The 26,100-nt window shown below is 38.5% G+C and overlaps 1 protein-coding gene across 5 annotated transcripts in view; it reads right to left on the bottom strand.

The window, feature by feature from the left end:
* The window catches only part of LOC105478719 (SR-related CTD associated factor 8), a 209,610-nt gene that overhangs the window by 75,008 nt on the left and 108,502 nt on the right, over positions 1–26,100 (bottom strand). Inside the window, exons 22-23 of one of the 5 annotated variants that reach the window (XR_985405.2) lie at positions 8,575–8,835; positions 5,698–5,853 (exon numbers count right to left, since the gene is read on the bottom strand). The exons of 3 other annotated variants lie outside the window; for them this stretch is intronic. The gene's annotated coding sequence lies outside the window, so the exon portion shown is untranslated. The remainder of the gene's footprint in view (positions 1–5,697; positions 5,854–8,574; positions 8,836–26,100) is intronic. One more of the 5 variants, XR_985407.2, reaches the window with a different exon arrangement.

Here is a 26,100-nt window from a genome sequence, read left to right as displayed (position 1 = left end):
GCACCCCCACCAAAAAAAAAAAAGAAAGAAAGTTAATAAAGTTAATAGAGAGTCCAAATACAAATAAATTACTGCTTTAAAATTTTTAATTGGGTCTGTTGAAGACAAATGCACAAATGCCTTATAAATGACATAACAGATTTCTAATGTGAAAAAATACTATAAAAATTGGAATGCTACAGAGAAACATTGAAGAAAAAACTGTATTTTGTAACTTTCACTGAAACTAGGACATTTAATCGCAAAAAAAGCATCAATACAAGTCACTAAAAACAGCAACTAAAAATGTGATTATGTACTCCACAGAAAAAATTCCAGATTAAAAAAAAAAACAAAAAACTCATTGTACAAGAATGAGCAAAGGAAGAGCTTTAAAGAAAAAAAAGCAGAGAAAATTTAAATTATTAAAGATTCTATACACATCTGGTTTCTTGACATAGATGTTATTCATTGAGAGTTAGTGAACACACAGAATAAACTCTGTTTTGATCCTCAGAGAGCAGCCAATAGAGTGAAGTCTAAGAATTCAGCTACCATATCCCAGCATGAGTTCTACTTAGGAAAAAAAATGGGTATGTAATTATAGCAGATTGAGTATTTACTACATTCTATGTACTATTCTAAGTACTTTACCTATATAACTCAATGACTGCATACCACAATGCTATGAGGCAGGTACTAATATCAAGCCCATTTTACAGATGTGGAAACAGGTGCAGAAAGGCTAACTGAGTCATAATTCAAATCCAGGCACTCTCTCCAGGACCCACATTGCTAACCACTGCAATGTGCCCTCTGCACTAACGATTAGAGTGTTAGAGCTGAAGGGACCCATGAAAGCACCTACATTGTATTCTCCTTCTGTAAACTGAGGCCCAATTACATTGTTCTACAATTCCCCACTGCTTGCTTCATTCATGACATTCCTTTATCAGCTTTTACAGCCACCTTCACAGTAACTTGGGTCACTGCACAAGGCTGACTGGAGATTTACACATTTGCTTTGACTATCTGGTAAGGACACCATTGCAGTTTTATAACAAACCAACATTTAGTTCAGTTCTCACTCTTCTGTTATCAGAAACCTCTGTGGCGATAATCATATAAAACAATATTCTATGAATATTTTGTTGGTACACTCAGAGAATCAAACACTATGTAGCATGGACACTATAATAGTGTAAAGGTCTAAACAGTTTTAATAAGTAAAGTCTCATTCTTAAATAGATGACAGTACTGAAAAGAATACCTTTGAAATGATTTTGGATTTGCAAATTAAATGTTCAGAATAGATGAAAAAGTCTCCAGCCCCACCTCAGATGCTGAATCCTCAGATGCTGAATCAGTTTCAGTCCTCTCAAACTCTGAAACTGAGAGTTTGAATGGTTGTTTCTGTGAAATCATAGTTTCTGGCGCTTTGGCTGATTCACCTAAGTATACTACGGGACAGTGTGCCAGGGCTCTACTCAACCTCATCAGAATACACTCCCATTATGGGAACAGACAATAACAGGGACTCTCAGATGATGACAGGCAAGTGATTTTGTTAAGAGGTGAGGCGGGAGTGGGGTGGGAATTTGGTTAAGTTCCCAGAAAGATCAATGATGTTATTAGTTATAACATTCTAGGATAACTAGCTCATCCCTAGAAGCAAGCACTGGGTTTCCTTTTATAGGTGCACAGTGACCTCTACTGGTACAAGTATAGAATCCTGAAGTGCAATTTTCTCCATAAGTGATTTTCGAAGGCACAACTAAGAATATTTATTCTTTTAAAATGACACCAAAAAGAAATTATATAATTTTAAAAATACTTATTTTTTGAAACCTTTTATAATTTTGAATTAATGAGATCTCCTCCGCTACCAGAATTAGACATTTCAATTAAAGTTGTCCATACACATAATATCACAGAACGAAAAGAACTAAACAGTACTTTAATTTTAAAATCCTGCTGCTAAGTGTCATGGTGTCAAAACTGCTATAAAATATAACTATTTTGGAATAACTCCAATTTACCCAAAAAGTACCAAAGGTACCAATTATAGAAGAATTATAGAGTATATTTAAAATTTACAAAATGCTTTGAAACTTTCCATTGTCGAATGCTAAGTGGCTTACTTTCTCATGGATATTTTGCTTCCTTGATTTTAAAACAGTTAAAGCATTGGTTTTCTCTCTTAAATCCCAAAGGCTACCAGAAATAAACTGTAGGTAGGTTTATTGCATTTATAGAAACTTTCAATAGGCGAGTTCAACCTACATGTGAAACAATGCCAAGTGAGATGCTGACGTCAAAGACAGCCTCCATATATGTCATTATTTGTCATGCATAACAAAATACTGTACATGAGTTCAAAGGAAAATGAGTTTTTAAGAACCCAAAGCAGTATTTTTAATTACTTCAGGCTGAAATCATTTCCTTCAAACTCTATTTCTGTAACTTTCCACTGCAGAAAATGAAGTAGAAAAGAATTTAAAATGATACTTTTCAGTGAGGAACACTCAAACCAAATTTCATTCCAACAGCGGGAGAATACAGCTTCCTTCATCTTGCCCATTTTGTTTTTTCTTTAACAAAGTATAATAAAAATAGTTGCGAATTAGTGAGTTAAGACAGTTTTTGCCCAGAATACATACAACAGAGTTCCTTTCCAAGAAATTATTCATTGCTTAGATAAGAGTAATGAATTAGGAAAAAGGAAGCCATTTTTATTTAACTTTGATAACTAGGATTTGCATATCTGTATGGCACATGTCTCTTTCACTATTTCTATTAATTAATCAGCCCTATTTGCTGTACTACACGGGAGGCACTGCTGGGGATACCAGGGTGACACGGCATTGTCCTTGCTCCTGAGGAACCAGCACTTAGGGAAAATATGATTGCTATACAAGTAGCTATAAGAACATATTTTATTTTATTATTTTATTTTGAGATGGAGTCTTGCTCTGGCACCCAGGCAGGAGTGCAGTGGCATGATCTCGGCTGACTGCAACCTCCGCCTCCCAGGTTCAATCGATCCTAGTACCTCAGCCTCCTGGGATTACTGGTGTGCGCCATCATGCCCGACTAATTTTTGTATTTTCAGTAGAGACAGGGTTTCGCCACGTTGGCCAGGCTGCTCTCGAACTCCTGACCTCACGTGATCTGCCCACCTTGGCCTCCCAAAGTGCTGGAATCACAGGCATAAGCCACTGTGCCCAGCCTATAAGGACATATTTTAAATAATTAACCCTTAATAGATAGTTTTTACTAAAAAATGATCTAAACTTTTCATACAACTCCCTACCACCTCCCCTACCCCTGCACCACATAACAGTATCTGTAGCCACCTTGCGGGGCCCTGCTTCTGCAGACCTGTCAATGTCTTCTCTCCTTTCACATTTTGGGCATCAGATGGGGAAAATTATGCTTCTGGCTCAAGGAATATCCATATTAACCACTGTTAAAGCAATTACTGGGCCAGGCACAGTGGCTTATACCTATAACCTCAGCAGTTTGGGAGGCCAAGGTGGGAGGATCACTTGGGCCAGGAGTTTGAGACCAGCCCGGGCAATACAGCAAGACCTCTGCTCTACAAATAATTTTTAAAATTAGCTGGGCATGGTGGTTCCTTTCTGTGGTCCCAGCTACTCGGGAGGCTGAGGCAAGAGAATTGCTTGAGCTCAGGCAGTCAAAGCTGCCGTGAGCTGAGATCATGCCACTGCACTCCAGACGCTGCCTCAAAACCACCCCCACCACTGAAAAAAAACAACTCACAATTGCCACCACACAACTCCTACTCAAATAATCCTATCAGTAAAATATGCCCTAGGATCACATAGTGAATAGACACACACTAACAGCTTTCAGTAGTGAAAGGTGAAGAGAAAGAGTGAAGCCCCATGGTGAATCCATCAGGGCCTGGCCTCTGTTTTGTACTCTCTATTCCCAGCCTACAGGATAATGCTTTACTCACATAAGGATGACACGGGACACTACGAAAGCAATTTTCTAAAAGTTAACTCTAATTCCCTGAAAACATTCATGGGTTTTAAAATTATTAACATTAAATCACAGCCGGCCATGCTAGCTCACACCTGTAATCCCAGCACTTTGGGAGGCCGAGGTGAGTGGATCACTTGAGGTCAGGAGGTCGAGACCAACCTGGCCAATATGGCGAAACCCCCTCTCTACTAAAAATATAAAATTAGCCAGGTGTGGTGGTGGGCACCTGTGATCCCAGCTACCTGGGAAGCTGAGGCAGGAGAATTGCTTGAACCCAGGAGGCAGAGGTTGCAGTGAGCTGAGATTACGCCACTGCAATCCAGCCTAGGTGACAAGAGTGAAACTCTTATCTCAAAACAAAACAAAACATTACATCAAGAAATTCCATGTAACTACTATATCCCTGAGTGCTCTAAAATAACATGTCTAAGAAAAGAAAAACATCCTTCCAAACTCTGTCAAGACTGGGTAGAATAGGGAGCAGAACAGGAAACAGCTGAAATCCTCCTCAGTAGAGGACTGGAGCACCATGGGAAACTGCAGATACTGGGCACAACAGAAAAACAGGAAACGTGTTCCTCAGGAGAAAACTGGTTAACTAAATTATGGTTAATCATATAGCAGAATATTATACAGGCATTACAAATGATGTGCAGCTTATATGCTCGGGAAGCATCTAGAAGAACACATGAGGAACTAACAGTGGTTGCCTCTGCAGAAGAAGAATTAGGCTGGCTGGCTAATTATGAATTTTTTACTTCATCTCCTTTGTTACGGGATGAATGAGTTATGATAAACATGTATTATTTTTAAAACAAAACAGACAAAAATACGAAATAAACACCATTTTGAATGACAAGAAAAAAAGGAAAAATGACTGTGCTGTGGATGGTAGAAAGAAACAGGTATTATGAGATCAGCGTGAGAGATGTTCATGACAAAAAAATAGGACAGAGTACCGAACTTTTAAAAATTTTGGTCAGATGAAGCAATCTGATAAACTCATTTGTCAAAGCAAACTAATATTAATTTGAAAAAATAAGAAATCACTGAATTGAGTAAAGTGACAGCATTCCTGGAAGGAAATAAACCTTTACATGAAAGTCACTCAGTGTGAGAATGTTAAAATGTTCATATTTTCTATTTCCACAGTTATCCTCACATATTTTCTTGTGTGCTTTAATCAAAGTATCACCCCAAGTGTTAACCACTCCAAGAATCAGCAGTGAACAAAACTACATTGTCCTTCACCCATGGAAGCTTTTGTTGCACAAATTTCAAAAGCCTTGTCAAAGGCAGAAACTAGTTAGCACAAAGAATTGATGTCACAGGATAAACAATTTGTACAAATCCTGAAGATACTCGAATGACAAGTTCTGTGCTTAGGACAACATTCTCCATGAGGACAAAGAAGGCAGTAAAAAAGTTTCAAGAACCACCACAATTCAAACATGTAACACTGCTTTTAAATACTGATCAAACGTTAAGGCTCCAAAATGCTGTAATTAAGATATTCATTTTTTCCTTTATTTTTTGAAAGCATTGTTCAAAAAACAAGAAAAGCAACTATGTTATCCAATATGAAATTCCACAATATGAATTTTCAGCTTAGCAACTAGTCTAGGTAATGATTAACTGGAATAAGGCAATGACAGGAAGAAAACCCAAACCAGGAAGAGCTGTCGCTACAAACTACAGAATGCTCACCTGCCTGAGGGGGACACAGGAGGGAGAGTCTGGGACCGAAGAGCAAGAATTCCATGTGGACTTGGAGTTCCTGATCATTCAGCAGTCATTCATTTCAGTTAAGGGTAGACTTTGCTCTCGTGAAAATGTGCGTGTGATAGAAAGTATATGAGGAACCTCAAGAAAGAGAGAAGGATAACTTTTTAAAAATTCCCTGGAAGATATTGGGGTAGGCTAATTTCAAAATCAATAAAAACAAGCAGAAAAGAAAGCCGGGACAATGAAAACTTCACTTATTTTACAGTATCATCTGAGACTGGCAACATATTTTACAGATTACATTCCCAAAGTGTATATATGTGTGTGTGTGTGTGTGTGTGTGTGCACGCGCGCACATGCGTACACATTCATACATGTATGCAACTATGCATTTAAAGACTCCATTTTATCAGCAATGAGAACAATTTCACAATTCTGCTGTTTTTGTGGCTGTAACCTTTACTGAGTCAATTCTCTTGTCCATTTTCAAAGACTTATCATCTTGGGAAACTAAAATAGTAATATTCCTGATCTTCTGGCAAAGCTAACCATGAAATCATCAGTAAAGAATTTGCCCCTCATGAGTCTATAACAAAGTCAAATTCCTGCACTAGTTAAATTATCTGGCAATGGTAAAATTCTGTTGGGGATTACAAAATGAGAGGAATGTTAATAACATTCCAAATAAGTCCTTTAAAATTAAAGCTACAAGGAACTTTAAATTAACAAGAGTATGCTCCAAGGGAGATGCATCTAGTACCACATAACTAATAAAAGTAGTTGACAGTCCTGAAGGTATGAGCATTTATCCTTTAAAGGTGTTGAAATGTTTTATATTCAGCTAAAAGATTTCATGCTACTATGACCAAATTTAATGGAGACATCTTCATTTCTGAGTTTTATAGCAGAGTCTCCAGATGCTCTATTTAAAAGCACAATGCAATCTAACAGCAGATTTGAAAATCAAATGATTTCTAGAAAACTGGTAACCGGAAAAACTGAAAACTGATTTTTGCTATAGCTAATGAATTTTTTAATCTTTTCACTTGGTAGTAAAGCTGTGTCAGGAACATTTTGTCTTTTGGCAGCTAGTAGGAATTTCAAAATCCCACTTTCTCCTTGGAAACGTATTGATTAGGTCTTTTTTTTTTTTTTTTTAGAGGGAGTTTCGCTCTTGTTGCCCAGGCTGGAGTGCAATGGCGTGATCTGGGATCACTGCAACCTCGCCTCCTGGTTCAAGTGATTCTCCTGCCTCAGCTGGGATTACAGGCATGCACCACCACGCCTGGCAAATTTTGTATTTTTAGTAGAGATGGGGTTTCTCCATGTTGGTCAGGCTGGTCTCGAACTCCCGACCTCAGGTGATCCACCTGCCTCGGCCTCCCAAAGTGCTGGGATTATAGGCATGAGCCACCACACCCGGCCTGATTAAGTCTTTTATGGCTGAGGCTGTACCTAACACCCACCTTGATGGGATCCAGTTAGTCACTTGTTTCTCATTTAAATATACAACTAAGTTGCAAACTACAAAGCTACACAGTCTACATCAAGCTAACTACACTATATATAGTTTGATGTATAATCAATGTACATTATGATGCTACAAAATGCTTTCTCTTTTGAGAAAGACTTACATTTTTAAAGCCAGTGGAAAATAATCCAAATTAAAAATCAACACAACAGATATATAGAAAAAAAAGAAGAGCTAGGAACAAAACTGCCTTGTTAAAATGCTTCTCTTAGAAAGATGATAGCTTGCACATTTGCATCTAATCCACCTGACGCACAGAGCATTACTGCTGCTTCTGTCTCTTCTTGAACAAATACAGACCTTGGGCTTTACAGACTAATTCAAATGTATATAAATCAATTGCTTCCTTCCTGCTGTTGCTCTTTTCAGATAGCAGACAAGAGGCTCTAGTTTAAGGATGGCAGTCAGGATGGACACATTAGAAAGAAACATTTTAGTTTCAATGTTACCATAAAATCAGAAAGGAAAGCGGCATGCTATATTATATATTATAGTTCAGGTTCCATTTCTAACTCCACCTAAAATGAATATGAACACTCATTTTTAAGTGTTTGTCAGTCAAATAAAATAATAGTCTAAATTTATTCACATATGCACCAACCAAAGGCCAATAAACTTAAAAGGAAGCCAAGTGTAATAAAAAGGCAGCTATAAGGTCTCCTGTTTGAATTTTTACCCAGTAAGAAATAAATGATACTTAGTAATCCATCTTTCTCCCCCACTGCCATCCCTTCACACATCTAAAATAGGCTAACTTCACCTACTCTAACTTCTGAGATTGTTTTGGAGTTCCTGTTTTAATTTTTTGTTTTTAAGACTAGATAGTTAAGTTACTAGAATTTTTAGATACAGGTTCAATGGTCATTACAATATACTCTAAGGAGGGCTCTAATTATTATAGGGGATTTCAAATTTGCAGTTCAACAGGCAGAGTAGAAATCATTCGATTCTAGAAATTGGTATCATTAGCATTCTTACAGAAGAAAAATGGAATGAGATTTGACAGATTAAACACATATACCACAGGCTGGGCTGCTATCTGAATAGTATTCAACCCTTCAAAGGGGGAACCGTTTTACGAGGTAACAAGAATTGCTTGCACTGTAAGAAATAGTGCAAAACTAACCCCCAAACACCAGCAGATTATTTAATGTTCTTTTGGCTTCCACCTAGTAAGATACCATAAATAATATGGTCTACTGGGAAATGTCCCATGTAGAAATAACCTAATATATAAGAAATGAGAAGGTTCCTTGCTAGAGTAACTCTATAGAAAATTAGAATTCTTTCATCAGTGGGTCTCAAAATGTAGTATGCATATAAATTACCTGGATTGCTGGGTAAAGATGCAGGTTTCCTCCACCTACTCCCAAAGCTTTTAGCTCTATTAGGTCTTGGGAGGGGCTCAGCCTGAATTTTAAACAAATCCTTTGTGTATTCTAATACAGGTATCCATGGTCCACACATTGAGAAACACTGATCTTAAAGGTGTGAGACATCCTTTATAGCTGGCCTCTTCTGTAGGGTGATTCCACGGGGGCGGTGTGCTCTGTCCAAAAGTGTGAATTACCTGCCATTTCATCATTAACCTATAATGAAAATTTGACAAGGAAAGCTCTTGGTTTACAAAAGTCACTTATTAAAGTGAGAATTTGTGTTTTTTAAAAAAGAGATTATCCCCCAAATCACAAACTCACTGAATAACAGCTGATTGTCTAGAATCTATTATGATAGCTAGACAATCTATTGTAATATTAGGGTCCATGGGGACAATGAAGAGAGACACAGGGAAAATAGTGGGGGGAAAAAAGGCAAAAGGCAATAATCTACTTATAATTCTGCCTAGACCCAGCCTATGTGTCATATAAAAGTGTACACTAGGCCGGGTGCAGAGGCTTACACCTGTAATCCCAGCACTTTGGGAGGCCAAGGCGGGCGGATCACTCGAGGTCAGGAGTTTGAGACCAGCCTGGCCAACATGGAGAAACCCCATCTCTACTAAAACTGCAAAAAATTAGTGGAGTGTGGTGGCAGGCACCTGTAGTCCCAGCTACTCGGAAGGCTGAGGCAGAATCGCTTGACCCTGGGAGGCGGAGGTTGCAGTGAGCTGGGATTGCGCCACAGAACTGTGCCTCAAAAAAAAAAAAAAAAAAAAAAAAGTGTATACCCCACACAAGGGCACTCTGGAGCAAACCCATTAATTAGTCTCTCCAACCCCATTTTCATACCATACACAAAACTACCAAATTAATCTCTCCTTAAACATCAATTCATTTTTCAGTTAGAGAACCTATACTAAGTCCCCTGACTCCTCCTCTGGAGTCTATGTGAACTATGAACTACTCCGCTTCTGATGATGAAGATTCTGTATAACGCCATCTCACTTAACCAATCCAACCATAAGTCTGTCACCTTCTCCTAAAGTGGACTTCCCAGCTCCAGTCAGACGGAGCTCACATTTCATTAACTTTCGAGGCTTTACACCTTTGCTCTGGTTGGTCTCATAACTGATCAGTATCCCTACATGCAAATACCTTTCACCCTTTCTCAGCCTTTAAGATAGTCCTTTGAGGCCTACCCCAAATCCCACTCCCACCATAAATCTAATCCCACCACTACATTCTTTTCTCTTCATATGGAGCATTTTGCACCTTCACCAAGTACTGAAGCACTTGGCTATATTCAACCTTGGGTTTTTTACACCATTCTTTAGTATCTTCCCCATCGCCCACCACCTTTCCAAGTTCCTTGAAGGCGGTAACACTTACAGAATTTCCTGGTATCTCCATCCCCACCCAATCTCTCACTCAAACAAAATGCTAGCATATAAAATTGGCTTGATAAATAGCTATCACAATTTATGCATTTAATTATCATCAAATTGCATCCCAATGAATACCTGTAAATTGATTTATTAAACAAATATCTGAGGAACCATCATACATCAAGAGCCATTCGGAGGCACTGGGGCTATCCTTAGTGCATTCTTTGTCCTCAACTATCTTATGTAAGCCCTTAAAACAAAAACTATCTTTTTTCTGCTACTAGCATCACACGAAGATCTACAGTAGCTCTTCATTACAGATTCTGAGCGTTAACCAGAGCGTTTTCTACTCTGTAAGTTACTGGCACCACTATGACAGCCGAGAAGAGAAGCTAAAACACCAGTTTCCCCCAGACCAACAATGCTGAGTCTTCTATTTTATCACATTAACAACATGAGATTAATTTAAGGTATGGAATTTACTTCCTGTGGGTGCCCTATTCAGTACCTAGTAGATACATATATTAGATGTCAGCTGTAATAATTTTCATTTTAAAAGCCACAAACTAAAGATACATATAAACTGCCATCGTTAAAGATTTCTATCACTATGATTACCTTTTTCTGAAATAATAAAAAGGACAGGACTATACACATAGAAAAAAGGCTTCTCAAGGATTAAAAGCTCTTATGAGACTTAGTATTTATTATTTTAAAAAATCATGGTAAAATGTATACAACATGAAATTTGCCATTTTAATGGCTTATATATTAAGAAAAATATTTAAATAGTACTGTAATACTAACTAAAACATGGGATTCTTTATTGCAAAAAACTCGCTATGATTAATACCTGAATTTGGAAACTAGTGTTAGTATCTTTTTTACATTCTACTGCTGAAAAAGTAATTAAAATATGCCATTAGTGGTTAAATCATTTGTATTTCAGGTAGTAAAATAAAATACAATACTTAATATTATACTTCCTAGTTTTTCTTTCTTTTTTTTTTTTTTTGAGACGGAGTCTTACTCTTCATTCCCAGGCTGTGGTGAAATGGCGCGATCTCCAGTCACCACAACCTCCACCTCCTGGGTTCAAGCAATTCTTCTCCCTCACACTCCCAAGTAGCTGGGATTATAAGGCACCCGCCACCACACCCAGCTAATTTTTGTATTTTTAGTAGAGATGGGGTTTCATCATGTTGGTCAGGCTGGTCTTGAACTCCTGACGTTAGGTGATCCACCCGCCTAGGCCTCCCAAAGTGCTGGGATCCCAAAGTGCGGGACTGGGTGAGCCACCCCGCCCAGCCTATACTTCCTAGTTTTTCTGCATTATTTTCTTAAAATTCACAAATGGTTCCTAATAACAGTAGCCAAAAATCTTTATAAAGACAGCTTATTGAGAAAGCCTGGCCAACATGGTTAAAGCCCGTCTCTACTAAAAATGCAAAAATTAGCTGGGTATGGTGGCGCATGCCTGTAGTGCCAGCTACTTGGGAGGCTGAGGCGGGAGGATCACTTGAACCTGGGAGGCAGAGGCTGCAGTGAGCTGAGATCACGCCACCACACTCCAGCCTGGGTGACAGAGCGAGACTCCGTCTCAAAAAAAAAAAAAGCTTATTATGTAATAGGTACCTGCTAAGTACTTTACATGCATTACTCCTTTTTTTCTTAGTGAGGTATCAATTCACATAAATTTCACCTTTTTCAAGTGTACAACTCAGTAGTTCTAAGTATATTGACAAAGATGTGTAACTACCACCAATTTCAGAACATCTTCATCATGCTAAAAGGAAACTGTAACCATCGGCAGTCACTGTCCATTCTTTCCCACCCCCTCACCCCTAAGCCACTGGTAACCACTTATCTATTTTCTGTCTCTACTGATTTGGCTTCTCTGGACATTTCATATAAATAAATCATAATATGTGATCTTTTGTGTCTGGCTTTTTTGTGTGTGTGATGGAGTTTCGCTCTTGTCACCCAGGCTGCAGTGCAATAGCATGATCTCGGCTCACTGTGACCTCTGCCTCCTGGGTTCAAGTGATTCTCCTGTTTCAGCCTCCCGAGTAGCCGGGATTACAGGTGCACACCACCACGGCCAGCTAATTTTTTTGTAGTTTTAGTAGAGACGGGGTTTCACCATGTTGGTCAGGCTGGTCACTGACTCCTGACCTCAGGTGATCCACCCACTTTGGCCTCCCAAAGTGCTGGGATTACAGGCATGAGCCACCGCATCCGGCCTGTATCTGGCTTCTTTTACTTAGCAAAGTATCATCAAGATTCAACCATGCCGTGGCATGTGTTAGCACCATGCATTACTCTTTAGGTCTTCAAAACAAACACTTAAACTCAATACAATAATTGGCCCATTTTACATTAACAAAAAAAACTGAGACAATGAGACATGAAGTCACTTGCCCTCCTTGAGTCTCTCTGAATTCAAGTTTATTCATTGCATTTCTATAGAGATGTGTAAATTGTAAACATTTGATTATATGCAAACTTATATGGAATACAGTATATATAAAAAAGAACACTGCTACCTAGGCCCATGACTATAAGTCACAATCTCTTTTAAATTTTTTATTTTCTAAAAAATACAGTAAGTGATCTCTATGGTGTTTTCAAACTCCAAGATATTGTTAAAACATTAAAGGTTTATTCACTTTCTCTTCAACTCTGATCTGGTGCCCAATCTTTCAGAATAAAAGACTAATTACTAACGATCATTGATATCATGATACATTGTTGAGAATACGGCTTTATAAAGTATACAGTGAACTGAACAGGTCAATATGGCAATAACGTAGTTCACAGTATGAAAATGAACTCAGTATTTCCTTATATTGTCTGTAAATAATATGTTTATATTGCAACAAATCAGAAAGTAGCAAACATCATTTTTAGGGCTGCAGAATTTTTTTAAAAGTCTCTCTGGAAAGATCCTGACAGCTACACATGAGGACACTTCCAGGAAGAATTATGGACGAATTCTTGACGAACTGATCCAGAATGTTACATATAACTGAACACTTCAAACTCAGTGTAAAATCTGCCCAGCAGCAGTTAGTAGATAATCTTTCTGGTCTTCTGGTAATCTTAAGGATGGACTGACTTACTTAAAATTGTCTGTCAACATGTGTATGTGTCTGTCATAGGTAATAACATAGATGTCAATGGCAGCTGGTATATGAAGCACCCTAACTGAATACTATCTGTATTTGGAAAAAACAAGCCGAGTTGCTCAGAAAAGGCAAATATAATACATAAAAGACTGAAGAAGAAGAGATTAAAGCAGTCTATATATTTATTGTAAAGCAGAATACATATTTATCGCAACATTATGTTACGTTATCTTTAATGAGAAATAGCATTTTAAAGATGTGGCTTAAAAGAGTCTGAAAACTTCACTGAATTATATTTGAAAAAAAAAAACACCCCAAGACATTTTAATAAGTCTTAAAACACAAATTAAAATACCAACGTAGAGTTTATATTTATAAAAATAAGAATCAGCATTGCCAAGCATGGTAACTCCTTAATGGAAACTAACCAGAAGTGAGAATTTAAAAAAAAATTTTTAAATATAGTTTGGGACAGAGAATTCTGAATCATATAATTTTAATTAAGGTAAACAGCCTATGTTATCAGCAATTGCTCTTCTAGAGTAACACTATAAAATAGGACTTCCTGGAAATGTTCTGTATTTGTGCTGCTCAATTTGGTAGCCACTAGCTAATGTGACTGTTGAGCATTGAAGGGTGACTGGTGTGACTGAGGAACTGAATTTTTAATTTTTTATAAATTTAAATAGCAATATGTGACTGAAGGCTACCATATCGGACAGTACAAGACTTGAATAACACGTGACATCATGCTGTAAAAGGACCCTACCATTACTGTTCTGGAAACTTTCAAAAGTTAAAGAGGAGACTAGGGTTATTCATGTTGGGTGCGCAGGGAGGGGACAACAGGAGAAAAGAAATGTCCAAAGAAACCTAAATTTGACCTCCACGATTTTAGCAATGTTTCCTTTAAATCCATGGACTAGGGCTACGAATATTTAAAAAAAAAAAAAAAAGGAAGGAAGGAAGAGAGAAAAGGAAGCAGAAATCACAAAGACAGAAGGAAAGATTCCCTAAGTAATTGCCAGTAAGTATTAGTAGCAGTCAACATTTATTATGCAGTCTGTTTTATGTATTGTACTAAGCACTGCACATGTATTTACATTTGACCCTCAAAATGAGTCTTCTAGGTACTTTTTATTTCCATTTTTATAGATGAGGATATTGAGACTTAGGAAGTTAATTTGCTGAAACAAAAAGGCATCTTCTAATGAAAATCTAGCAACTAGTGTCCTTTCTCTATGTTCTAGCTGTATCTTACAAACCCATCTGTTACATCAATTCACACATTATATTGAAATAGAGTTTACTGGCTGTCTCTCCCCTTTTAAAACGTAAACTCCTTAAAGGCAGGGACTGTGCTCTGTCAATACCATAATATCTTTCTCAATTACCTACTGTCACCAACTTTCATCGATCAAGGCATCTGAAATATGTTCTTCAATAAGTATTTGCTGAATTGAGTATGAATTTGTTTCTACATTCCAATGATAAACATGTGGTAACATACTCTCTTTCTCTCTCACCCTTCAGGCGTCTACATTTGAGTTTTGAAACGAGTTGAAAATCTGTTTAAACTATTTTGTAAACTATTCCAAATAATCTAGAAACTTGGAACTCTCATAATCTGATAAAAACATTTAACTGTAAGCTATTTTTTTCAGGCCCATTAATTTAAAATATCACATTTCCCATATTTTTAGAAATATTTTAATAGAAACTTTAATACTGTGACTGAAACATGTACTACACAAAAGCTGTGCCATATAACAACATTCACCTCTGTATGTTGATGTGTAAGAATGGAAGACATACCTCTTAAGGTGCTTGAGCTGAACACAGTGTTTACATTAACTTTTAAATAATAAAGTTTCGATGATTTCCAATCTTTTCATCTTATTTACCAATGACCCTTTTTTTTTTTTTTTTTTTTTTTTTGAGACGGAGTCTCGCTCTGTCGCCCAGGCTGGAGTGCAGTGGCCGGGTCTCAGCTCACTGCAAGTTCCGCCTCCCGGGTTCACGCCATTCTCCTGCCTCAGCCTCCAGAGTAGCTGGGACTACAGGCGCCTGCCACCTCGCCCGGCTAGTTTTTGTATTTTTTTTTTTAGTAGAGACGGGGTTTCACCATGTTAGCCAGGATGGTCTCGATCTCCTGACCTTGTGATCCGCCCGTCTCGGCCTCCCAAAGTGCTGGGATTACAGGCTTGAGCCACCGCGCCCGGCCACCAATGACCCTTTTTAAAGACCTTTCACATTTTACTAAATTCTATTCTCTCCTAATGGGCACTTTGCCAGTATCTACTAAAGTAGAATGAGGCCTAGGACAAACTTTGGGAAGCCTGTCAAAAAATCAGAAAGAACCAAAGAAGTCTAAGAAGGTATTCCCTCAGTCCTAATCCACAGACTTCCACCTCAACATTTCATGAAATTCAACCTATAGGCAAAACAAAAATATTCATATGAGACATGCTCTCAAGGCTCTAATATTATCAGAGATGTTATCAAATAAAACTTAAATACACCATGGAACAGCTCTAGTTAAAAAATGATCTCGCCTTCAGAAACAACTGTACATATGGCTTCTGCTAACTGTTGTCTAGGAGGAAAAAAAACATTATTCAGTTTAACTGCTATTTTTAAATGTTTTACTTTTCTTGTCACTAAGCTGATTTACAAAATTCTTTTAATCTGTAGTAACATCAAAAATAAGACTTCAAATATACGAAAACCCATGTTTGTTGGGGAAACGATAAACGAACTACAACTAAATTTTATCACACCTATGAATCACTTGAGGATCTTTTAAAAATGCAGATCCTGATTCGGTGACTGGGATGAAGCCTAAGATTCTGAGCATCACAAACTTCCAAGTGATGCTGAAGTTGTTGGTGCAAGGCTTTGTGTAACAAATAACTAATTTTTCCAGATCTCAGTGGTTTGATTCTTCTAGGTTTTGTTTTGAAGACAAGGTCTTGGCTGGGTGCAGTGGCTTACGCCTGTAATCCCCACACTTCAGGAGGCCAAGGCAGGTGCATTACCTGAGGTCAGGAATTCAAGACCAGCCTGGCTAACATGGTGAAACCCAGTGGTGGCAGGTGCCTGTGGTCCCAGCTACTTGGTACTGAGGCAGAGACTGCAGTGAGGTGAGATCGTGCCACTGCACTCCAGCTTGCGCAACAGAGCGAGACTGTCTCAAAAAAAAAAAAAAAAAAAAAAAGACAGGGTCTCATTTTGTCACCCAGGCTGGAGTGCAGCGGCGTGAACAGAGCTCACTGAAGCCTTGACCTTCTGGGCTCAAGTGATCTGCTTACCTCAGCCTCCCAAGTAGCTGCAACGACAGGCGCACACCACCATACCTGGCTAATATTTTTAGGTTTTTTTGTAGAGATGGAGTCTTACTTTGTTGCTCAGGCTGGTCTCGATCTCCTGGGCTCAAGCAATCCTCCTACCTCAGCCTCCCAAAGTGCTGGAATTGTACTGTGCCAAGTCGCTTCTCATTTTTTAAATGTTCGTTTATGCTTTCAACAAATTTTTACTAAATGTGTACTATGAGTCAGACATTATAAGCATGAATAAGATCTTTGTCCTCAAAGAGCTCATTTGGTTAAAATAGAAAAAGCAAACAGGTCAACTAAGTAGGAGTCTACACGGTGGAGATGGGGACAGCATTTCAGGGAGAAAAACAGTCAAGCAGTAAAAGCACTCTGGAGGAACTTCTAAGAGTATCAAATTGCTGAAACACATGGTATTTACAGCAGAGACCAGAGAAGAAACTGGAAACAGTTAGGTTATGATGAGTCCAGCAAGTCAGAATAAGCAGTTTAAGTTTTATTTGGTAGGTTATCACAGAAATGAAGAACTTTTAGTAGGTATGTGTGTTCAGATGTGTATTACAACATTAATGATTGTATAAAGTAATAGCAGCTAACATTATGTACCCAGAACTGTTCCAAGTGCTTTACATGTACTCAGTCGCTTAACCCTACATCAACCTTATAAAATTGGTACTAATGTGTTCATTACCACTGGGAATTTTGAAGCACCCAAAACAAAAATGATTCGCCCTCAATTCAAACTCCGGTAATGTAGCTCCAGATGCTACGCTCTCTTTTTACCTAGGAAAATTCTGGAAAAAAATACTCTGGTAAGCACTGCAGATGTCTTTGTCAGTACTGAGCCTGGAAGATAGTTTTGAAGCCACTGCAACCATCAATGAAGGACTGAATCAAGGCCGGCGCGGTGGCTCACACCTGTAATCCAACACTTTGGGAGCCCGAGGTGGGTGGATCATGAGGTCAGGAGTTCAAGACCAGGCTGGCCAACATGGTGAAACCCATCTCTACTAAAAATACAAAAATTAGCCAGGCGTGGTGGCAGGCTCCTGTAATCTCAGCTACTTGGGAGGCTGAGGCAGGAGAATCGTTTGAAACTGGGAAGGTGAAGGTTGCAGTGAGCCGAGATCGTGCCACTGCACTCTAGCCCGGACAACAAGAGTGAAATTCCGTCTCAAAAAAAAAAAAGGACTGAATCAAGGCCATGGAAATGCAAATTTCAGTTATATTTAGTAAGTAAAAATCCTAACCACTTTGTTACTAAGGGATGTTACGAGAGCAAAAGAGAATAGTTTCCTAGTCTCTAACTTGGGAAATGGAAAGAATGGGAATGTCAACCACTGGGAAAAGAGAAAACATTTTTGGTGGGAATTTGGAAGAGAAAATATAGAGATTAAGCTTAAGATGCTTATAGGGTATCTAGGTAGAAAGTTAGGCAGACCTGGGTATCAAAGGTGTACTCACTGGTATGTTGGTCCTAAGGGAGCTCATGTGGGCAAGAACACATGTGAATAGATGGAACCACATGGGAAGTTATAAAATTCAGAGAAGAAACACCGATGATGGGCACAGGAGAGTGGTTTGTAAAGTCAAGGGAGTAGTTTCAAGAAAGTAGTCACTAACATTAAATGTTGTGGTGCTATCAAGTAAGACAAGCAGTGAAAATGGCTGCTAAATTTGGTCAATAGATCACTGGTGACTTTGGAAAGAAATTTCAATAGATTGGTGGGGTAAAAAGCAAACGATAGTGCATTAAGGAATAAGAGATGAAGAAACTGAAATAAATGAAAACACTCTTCCCAAAGATCATTCTACAAAAGAACAAACAGACCAGTAACTAGAAAAGAGAGAGGTTTTATTCTCTTTTATAAGTGAGAGATGTGAGCACGTTAATAGGAACACTTGGTGTCAGTGAAGAGGGAGAGGTTAAAAAAATACAGGAAGGCTGGATGCAGTGGCTCATGCCTGTAATCCTAGCACTTTGGAAGGCTGAGGCAGGCAGATCGGCTGAGGCAGGCAGATCACCTGAGGTCGGGAGTTCAAGATCAACCTGACCAACATGGAGAAACCCTGTCTCTACCAAAAATAGAAAATTAGCCTGGTGTGGTGGTGCATGCCTGTAACCCCAGCTACTTGGGAGGCTGAGGCAGGAAAATCACTTGAACCCGGGAGGCAGAGGTTGCGGTGAGTTGAGATAGCACCATTGCATTCCAGCCTGGGCAACAAGAGTGAAACTCCATCTCAAAAAATAAAAAATAAAAAAAGTACCGGAAAGAGAAGATATTTGATGAAGCAGTGTTCTGAGTAAACCAGAATAATGAAAAAGTTGCTTAGAACCTACAGCATGATATGTCTAAAACTAGAGCAAGGTTTCCCGGCCTGGGCACTCCGGACATGTGGAGACAGTTCTTTGTTACGGGGTGGCGCTGCCCTATGCACTATAGAATATTTAGCAGCACCCTAATCTAATATTCACTGGATGCCAGCAGCACCCCACACCAAGTTGTGATAACCAAAAAGTGTCTCCAAAAACTGCTAACTGTCCCCCGGCTGGAGAAAAAGCAAAATCAACTCTAGCTGAGAACCACTGGTCTTGAGGCAGAGACCAGATTATTTAAATGAGCTGAGAGGTTACTAAAACAAATTACTATAGTCCCATCTACTAGTTACATAAGGAAAAGAGGCAAGTTTCTCTGCTGGGAGGGAAGTAAGGTGGTAAAGGTGGCATGTGTTGTGGTGAGTAGAAAAGTTTTGGAATAACTTGGTGAAATTCACCTATGGGAAGGCAAAACTGGGTATCAGAAATACTTTTACTCCTCCTAGACTTAAAAGGCAAGTGTATGCCTTGTCCCTTTATGGGCTCTCCAGAAAACAGTACACAAAAGGAACCTGAGGCATGAAGAAGGAACTGAAGGACCTTATCAAAATATTATTTCCAACAACTTAAGAAATAGGGTCATCCTGAAAAGTGTTCTGACCCTTAGAGGACCCACCTTTTTGTTTGCCCAAACAAGAGTTTTAAGGTTAGAAATTGAATGTATCTTTTTTAACCAGAGCATACTATTTCATCATAATTTTGTAAAGTCTTCAATAGGATGGCTTCTATATTTTACCCACCCCAAACCCTATCCATTACAATCAACACTTTGATTTTTAAGACACAAAAATAATCTGGTGTTTAAAATTAGGCATCATCTTTGAAAAATTGTCACATGAACTTTCCTATACTGCTGGAGATGAGTCTGTATTATTATCTGTGCTCGGTATACAGAAAAACTAGTATTTGTACCTTGTGTCCTGAAAGCTTAATTACTGCACACTGTAAGAAACAACAGATCCAAAGATGTTCTAACTAACTGAATCTCCCTTCAACCTTATCTTCGAAATACAGTCTTTTTCTTAAAAATCTGTTTTAACAATCTTAAGTTTCCTGAGAAGGTTGAAAATACACTTGCTCACAATACAACTTATGAGTTCCATGGCACTCATAAAAGTGAAGAGACCAGATGTAAGATAGTAACTCCTAGTGTTTGTCAGCATTGTTAACAAGGAAAGTGATCTGCAGAGAAACTTATGTCTTTAAATATCCCCCAGCCAGCACAGTGGCCCCCAACTGTAATCCCAGCTACTTGGGAGGCTGAGGTGGGAGGATCAACTGAGCCCAGGAGTTCAAGGCTGAAGCGAGCTATGATTGTACCACTGCACTACAGACTGGGTGATAGCAGAATCATTAAAAACAACAATAACAAACCAAAAACCTCCCAAGATACAAAACTATAAAACCGTGCCCTAGAAAGTTCTTTTTCCTACAATCACAAAGTGACTGAAGCACCTTTATGTGCAGCTCACAGAACTGAATCTGCACTTAGCAATATTTTCCTTAAGAGAGCTAATGCATCTCAACATGAGTATCACTCTAAAATATGCTGAAACAACAATCTCAGATATGACAGATATGACCTGTGATAAACCTCAAAATCTGCACATTTTCAAAAATATAACATTTTCTATTAGACAGAAGCCAACTTTGGTCATAATCAGTTTCACTATGGCTAAATAAAAACCCTGGAGGCTCTACAACCATTTGAAGTTAACTTGAGTATGAAAAGAGAAGTGCTTTGGATACATGACCAATTATCTTCCAAACAGAGAAAATTCAAGCTGAATTCTCTTTCAGATCTGCTACATGTACTAATGAAAGGACAAAAAAAAAAAAAAAAGATTCCATATTCCAAAGACCAATGTGGGTGATATCATTCAAATGTATCTCTAACTGCAACCTGACCTGCACACTTGGTGCCTCATTTGATGGTCTAAGATAGGGAGCATTTAGAAAAAGCCCATGAGCTTTACCCAAAATCTGACTCCAAAAATAATATGCAGGCCTATATCCAAGTAGGCAAACACATTTACTGAAGGCAATCATGTTCACACAGCAATCGTGGTCATCTCTACAGCTGTTATGTCTCTATTCTCCCAAAGGAAATAAAAATGATTTGGAAACATGCCAAAGAGCAGTCTAGACACAAATAATTCAATTACAGTTAGCAAATCTAAGGCTTTCAATAGCCAGCTCACATCTTAAGCTATAGACAGAAAAACAACTCTGTATCTATTGTTACAAGTTATTAAGTCAAATTACTTCAGAGCCAACATTAAGCAAATCAGATTTTATTACACTAGACACTTCAATTAATTAAAAATACTAGGTTTGAACTCACTGACTGGGTCAAGTTCCAAAGTGAAAATATTTATGAGACTGTTTTTATGTTTTATTTCATTGTTTTGAGACAGAGTCTTGCTCTGTCACCCAGGTTGGAACCCAGTGGTGCCATCACAGGTCACTGCAGCCTTGAACTCCTGTGCTCAAGCAATCCTCCCACCTCAGCCTCCCAAACAGCTGGTACTATAGGTGCACACTACCACTCCAGGCTAATTTTAAAGTTGCTTTTAGTAGACAGGGTCTCACTATGTTGCCTAACCTGGTCTTGAACTCCTGGCCTCAAATGATCTGCCTGCCTTGGCCTCTCAAAAGTGTTAGGATTACAGGCGTGAGCCGCAGTGTCCAGGCTGTTTTTAACATTTCTTAACAATATGGATCTAATTTTTTAAAAAGTCAGAAAGGCCATATGCATTGATTTCCATGTTCACAGGATATTTTAGTCTAATACATTTGGAACACATTAGATATTCATCTCTGGGCCCATTATTTCATAAACACGAAAACTTGATTTCAAAAAAAATCTGGATATATTAAGGTGGTAAACAATGCTTGTGCTTTTCTAAAACAATCTTTGTACTGGGTTCTCACTAGTTTTGTTTTCTTTTGAAAATAACACAAATATATGAGTCCTTTTCTGACTTCAATTCTGTTCCCTTATAAAATTTCTTCTTTCAAAGCAGTTCAATAAAAATAAATTGCCCCTTTAACATTTTTTAAAAAATAAAGTTTTAACATCTGAAAAAAATTAACTGGGTTTAAAGGCCATGTATTAGTATGTTTTTAACAATGATTTAAAACAATTTTGACAAGGTCAAAACTAAAACAATTGGCAAAAGTTGCAGTTATTCCATTTAACATCTCCATTAAGGATTCCTTTCCCTATACAGAGGTGAAAAGGCTAAAATATCATTAGGGCATTATGACATCTATAAAATTTAGAGCTAATAAATGTCTTCTATATTCCTTTAAAAATACTAACTCAGGAACATAAACATGTGAATGATTAAGTTGTGCAAGATGTGACTTTTGCATCTCAAGGCAAGTGAAGACAAAGAATGGTATTGGTATGTGGTGTGAATCAAGGGGCAGTAACATGTAACAATTCACAAATCATCCTAAGTACTAAATTGTACAGTACAAACTAAAAGGACACTGCAAACTAACATTAACGATTATTAATAAAGGCATACAATTTGATGTGGTAAATTGCTCCATGATCAGCAATGAAGAATAGGTTTCAGATCTAATGCTAAAACTGTGACTTACAGTGGCTGCCTGGAGAAATGTGAAAAACATTGGCTAAGCAGTAGAGTTCTGGGATAGATTAATGGATATGCCACAGCTGTAAGATAGAGCATATCTGTCTCTTGGGAGAGGGAAAGAAATGTTGGTGCACCTTTTACGTTTTATTTTCAAGGATCTAGACAAAAACCAGAGTGTGGTAGCACAAGAAGGTAAGTTCCAATACTGATGGACATTACAATGTTAACTTTCCCCAGGCTCAGGGTTTTTTCTGTCGTTCAAGTTGTGGGAAAGGAAGTATGTGAGTCCATCTTTTGGGGCTTGAAAGATTCTTAATTACAGATGAAAACTAAGAGCAGAAGGATTTGGGAAAGCCAGAAGCAAAGGTGTTAGGGTCTTAATAGTCCTGTTACAGAGGTAAATTACAGATTGTACTGTCTTTTGAAAGCAGAAGGGTAGAGCAATCATTAGGGTGGCACGAAGGCACTGAGAGTGCTATGCATTCTCATTTACTCAGTAAGTCGTAATATTAAAGAGGGCCCAAGGGTGTGCATCAGGCTGTATGGGTAGGAGTATCCTCTCTAGGATACTTTCTTTCCTGGGCTTAATTCCCCAACCAGATAAATACTTGATTTTTAAGATTTTGGGTTTTTTAAAAAATCACCCCAAGAAACCTTCTGTTTAACATGCCCTATATGTACTCTTAATATACAACTAGCGGAACGTTATTTTTATTCCCATGAATCAATCCTGAACATGCGCACTGACTCATTGAAAAAAAGTACTTCACTTTGCATTCATCAGCATGATACAAAGGAGTTGAGAATAGTGGTTAACAAACCATCATATCCAATAGTAAGTCCATAAAATAGCTTTAAAAAGTCACAAAAAAGCACAATAGAAGGAAGGTTTCTCCTTGCTTGAAACATTGACTCAAAAAGGTTGAAGGCCAATAGCGGACACATGCCTGTCCACTGCTTTTTCACTCAGCCATGGGTACATCTGCTCTCTCTCGGAAGCCTTGTACAGTCTCAATGAACTTTTGGCAGCTGGTCCAAACAAAGTAGATAAAGCAAATCCCCAAAATGAACCACAGTACCCAAGCAACTAAGAGCACTGGGTACTAATTTGAAAGAGCACTGTTAGGCTATAATCAATCAGAATATGAATCAATGACTCAAAAATGACTGAAGGCTAGTGTATTTTTTAGCCAGCTCTCAGTAGTATTACTGCTTTGAAAATTATAGGTGGTTCTCTTGCTTACTCTCCTCTACATTGAGTATACATTTAGTACTAATCTCTGGTTACTGGAGAATTTACAGATATCATTATTCTATATTTTATTTATTGAGACAGGGTCTCCCTCTGTTGCCTAGGCTACAGTGCACAAACATGGCTCACTGCAACCTCAACCTCCTGCGCTTAAGTGATCCTCCCACCTCAGCCTCCCGAGTAGTTGAGATTACAGGTGCACACCACGACTGGCTAATTTTTGTATTTTTTGTAGAGACGGGGTTTCATCATGTTGTCTAGGCTGGTCTCAAACTCGTAAGCTCAAGTGATCTGCCCACTTCAGCCTCCCAAAGTCCTGGGATTACAGGCGTGAGCCACCACCCCGCCCAGATGTCATTATACTAATGAAGACTCAGTTGTTCCTGATGAGAAAACGTATCAGGCTTCAACGATCTAGTTCTTGCTCTCCCTGTAAGTGGACTGAAGTAAAAATGGTTTGATAGTCTTTTGACCCGGAAAATGACACAAAACCATGCAAATCAAGAGGTTCAAGTTGTTATGTTCACTCAAGAACACTCGTGAAAACGCCCAGGCCATTAAAGGCAGGCATATACAAAAAGATTACCAAGTTATCTGAAAGATGTCACTTTACAGAAACAATGTGTACCATTTTGACATTACAGGGTGGAGTTGGTAGGCGTGCCCAGGCCAAACAATGGGCTAGACACAGGGCTGGTGGCCCCCAAAAAATGTTAATTCTTCCTGCACATGTTTAAATACACAGGGAATAACGCTGAACTCAAGGGTTTAGATGTAAATTCTCCAGTCACTGAGCACACCCGGGTGAATGAAACACCCAAGATGTGCCAGCCACTGTCCTTTCAGAGCTCACGGTCAGATTAATTTGTATGTAAGATCCCTCAGCTACATGGAGATGATCCTCGCAGGAAATTATTCCTAAACCACAATTGTTCCGTGGTTGCACAGAAAAAAAAGACATCCCAGAAAAAACTGATGTAACAAAACTTATGACACGGGCATACATTCAGAATAAAATGCATGCATATATAAGTTAAAAAAAAAAAACCTAAATGCTGAGAATTTGGTAAACAGATGTGAGACTTACGTAGAGAAAGATGATACTGGTTTTAAGTTGTCTAATTCCTGAGAGAATACTCAAGGCACCGTAATAAAAAAAAGATCAAAAGAAAATCTACACGGCTTCCTTGAAGGTTAAGGATAAGGTACAGAACACGCATATGCACGCATGCATATATGTGTATGTGTCTACAGACACATGTATTTCCAACTATGAGCTGTATTAGAATATTAGAAACTAATTTGAAATGTTAAGCTAAAAATGTAAATAGCCAAGGGAGAAACAAAAGTAAAGTCAGATTACTCGTTGAGCAATTAAAAGTCCTTATCATGAAAAATTAACCTGGCTCAGGCCAGGCATGGTGGTTCACACCTGTAATCCCAGCACTTTGGGACACCAAGGTAGGCAGATCGCTTGAGGTCTGGAGTTCGAGACGAGCCTGGCCAACATGCTGAAACTCTGTCTCTACAAAAAATACAAAAATTAGCTGGGCGTGGTGGTGCATGCTTGTAATCCCAGCTACTCAAGAGGCTGAGGCATGAGAATCTCTTGAACCTGGGAGGCGGAGGTTGCAGTGAGCCAAGATCATGCCACTGCACTCCAGCCTGGGCAACAGTGTGAGACTCCATCTCAAAAAAAAAAACAAACAAAAAACCCTGCTCACCCATTCCCAGCTGTAATAGATGCTCTTGTTCAGTGTGCCTAGGTAGGTATTTTACAAACAACTAGACAAAAGGCAGTGTTCCATAATTACTTTCTTTTTCCACCAGGTCACCAGCCACTTGAAGCCACAAAAAGGAATGAAGAGCAATCGTAACTGCTTAGAACAAAGGGAAAAGTGGCAAAGTATTCCTCTGGAAAAGCAAAAACAAAAATACCCACAAAATACCGGAAAGGACTTAATGACTAACTACAAAGTGTTAGCCTCATTCAATTATATGAATGTAGATATCATGACTATGCAAGATATGGCAATACGATTCCTACATATCCTCTTAAAATCACTTCCATCTGATGCTTGCTGGCTTAGAAAAATACTAAGGTCATACTCTTGTTTACAGTCATTGGATAACTAGAATACTAACATAGCTAAAGAGGTTGGTTGGGACAAAAAACCTAGTGTCTTTATTTCCATAACTTATAATGAACCCTCCCCTACATCAGAATTTCTCCTTCATCCATTAACACACACACCCTTACTATTAAGTGAAATGTGAGGGCAACAATATTATCCCCAAAAAAGTCCACCTGTTATGTTTTTAAGCTCTGACAAGAAATTAAATGACTGCTTTACATTTAAAAGTACAGATAAGTATCATCGTTGGGGCTCTGT

Source organism: Macaca nemestrina, chromosome 5 (assembly GCF_043159975.1).
Source record: "Macaca nemestrina isolate mMacNem1 chromosome 5, mMacNem.hap1, whole genome shotgun sequence".
NCBI classification, from domain to species: domain Eukaryota; kingdom Metazoa; phylum Chordata; class Mammalia; order Primates; family Cercopithecidae; genus Macaca; species Macaca nemestrina.
The sequence above is the reverse complement of the archived record's forward strand: the minus strand, read 5'-3'. Positions and strand labels throughout refer to the sequence as shown.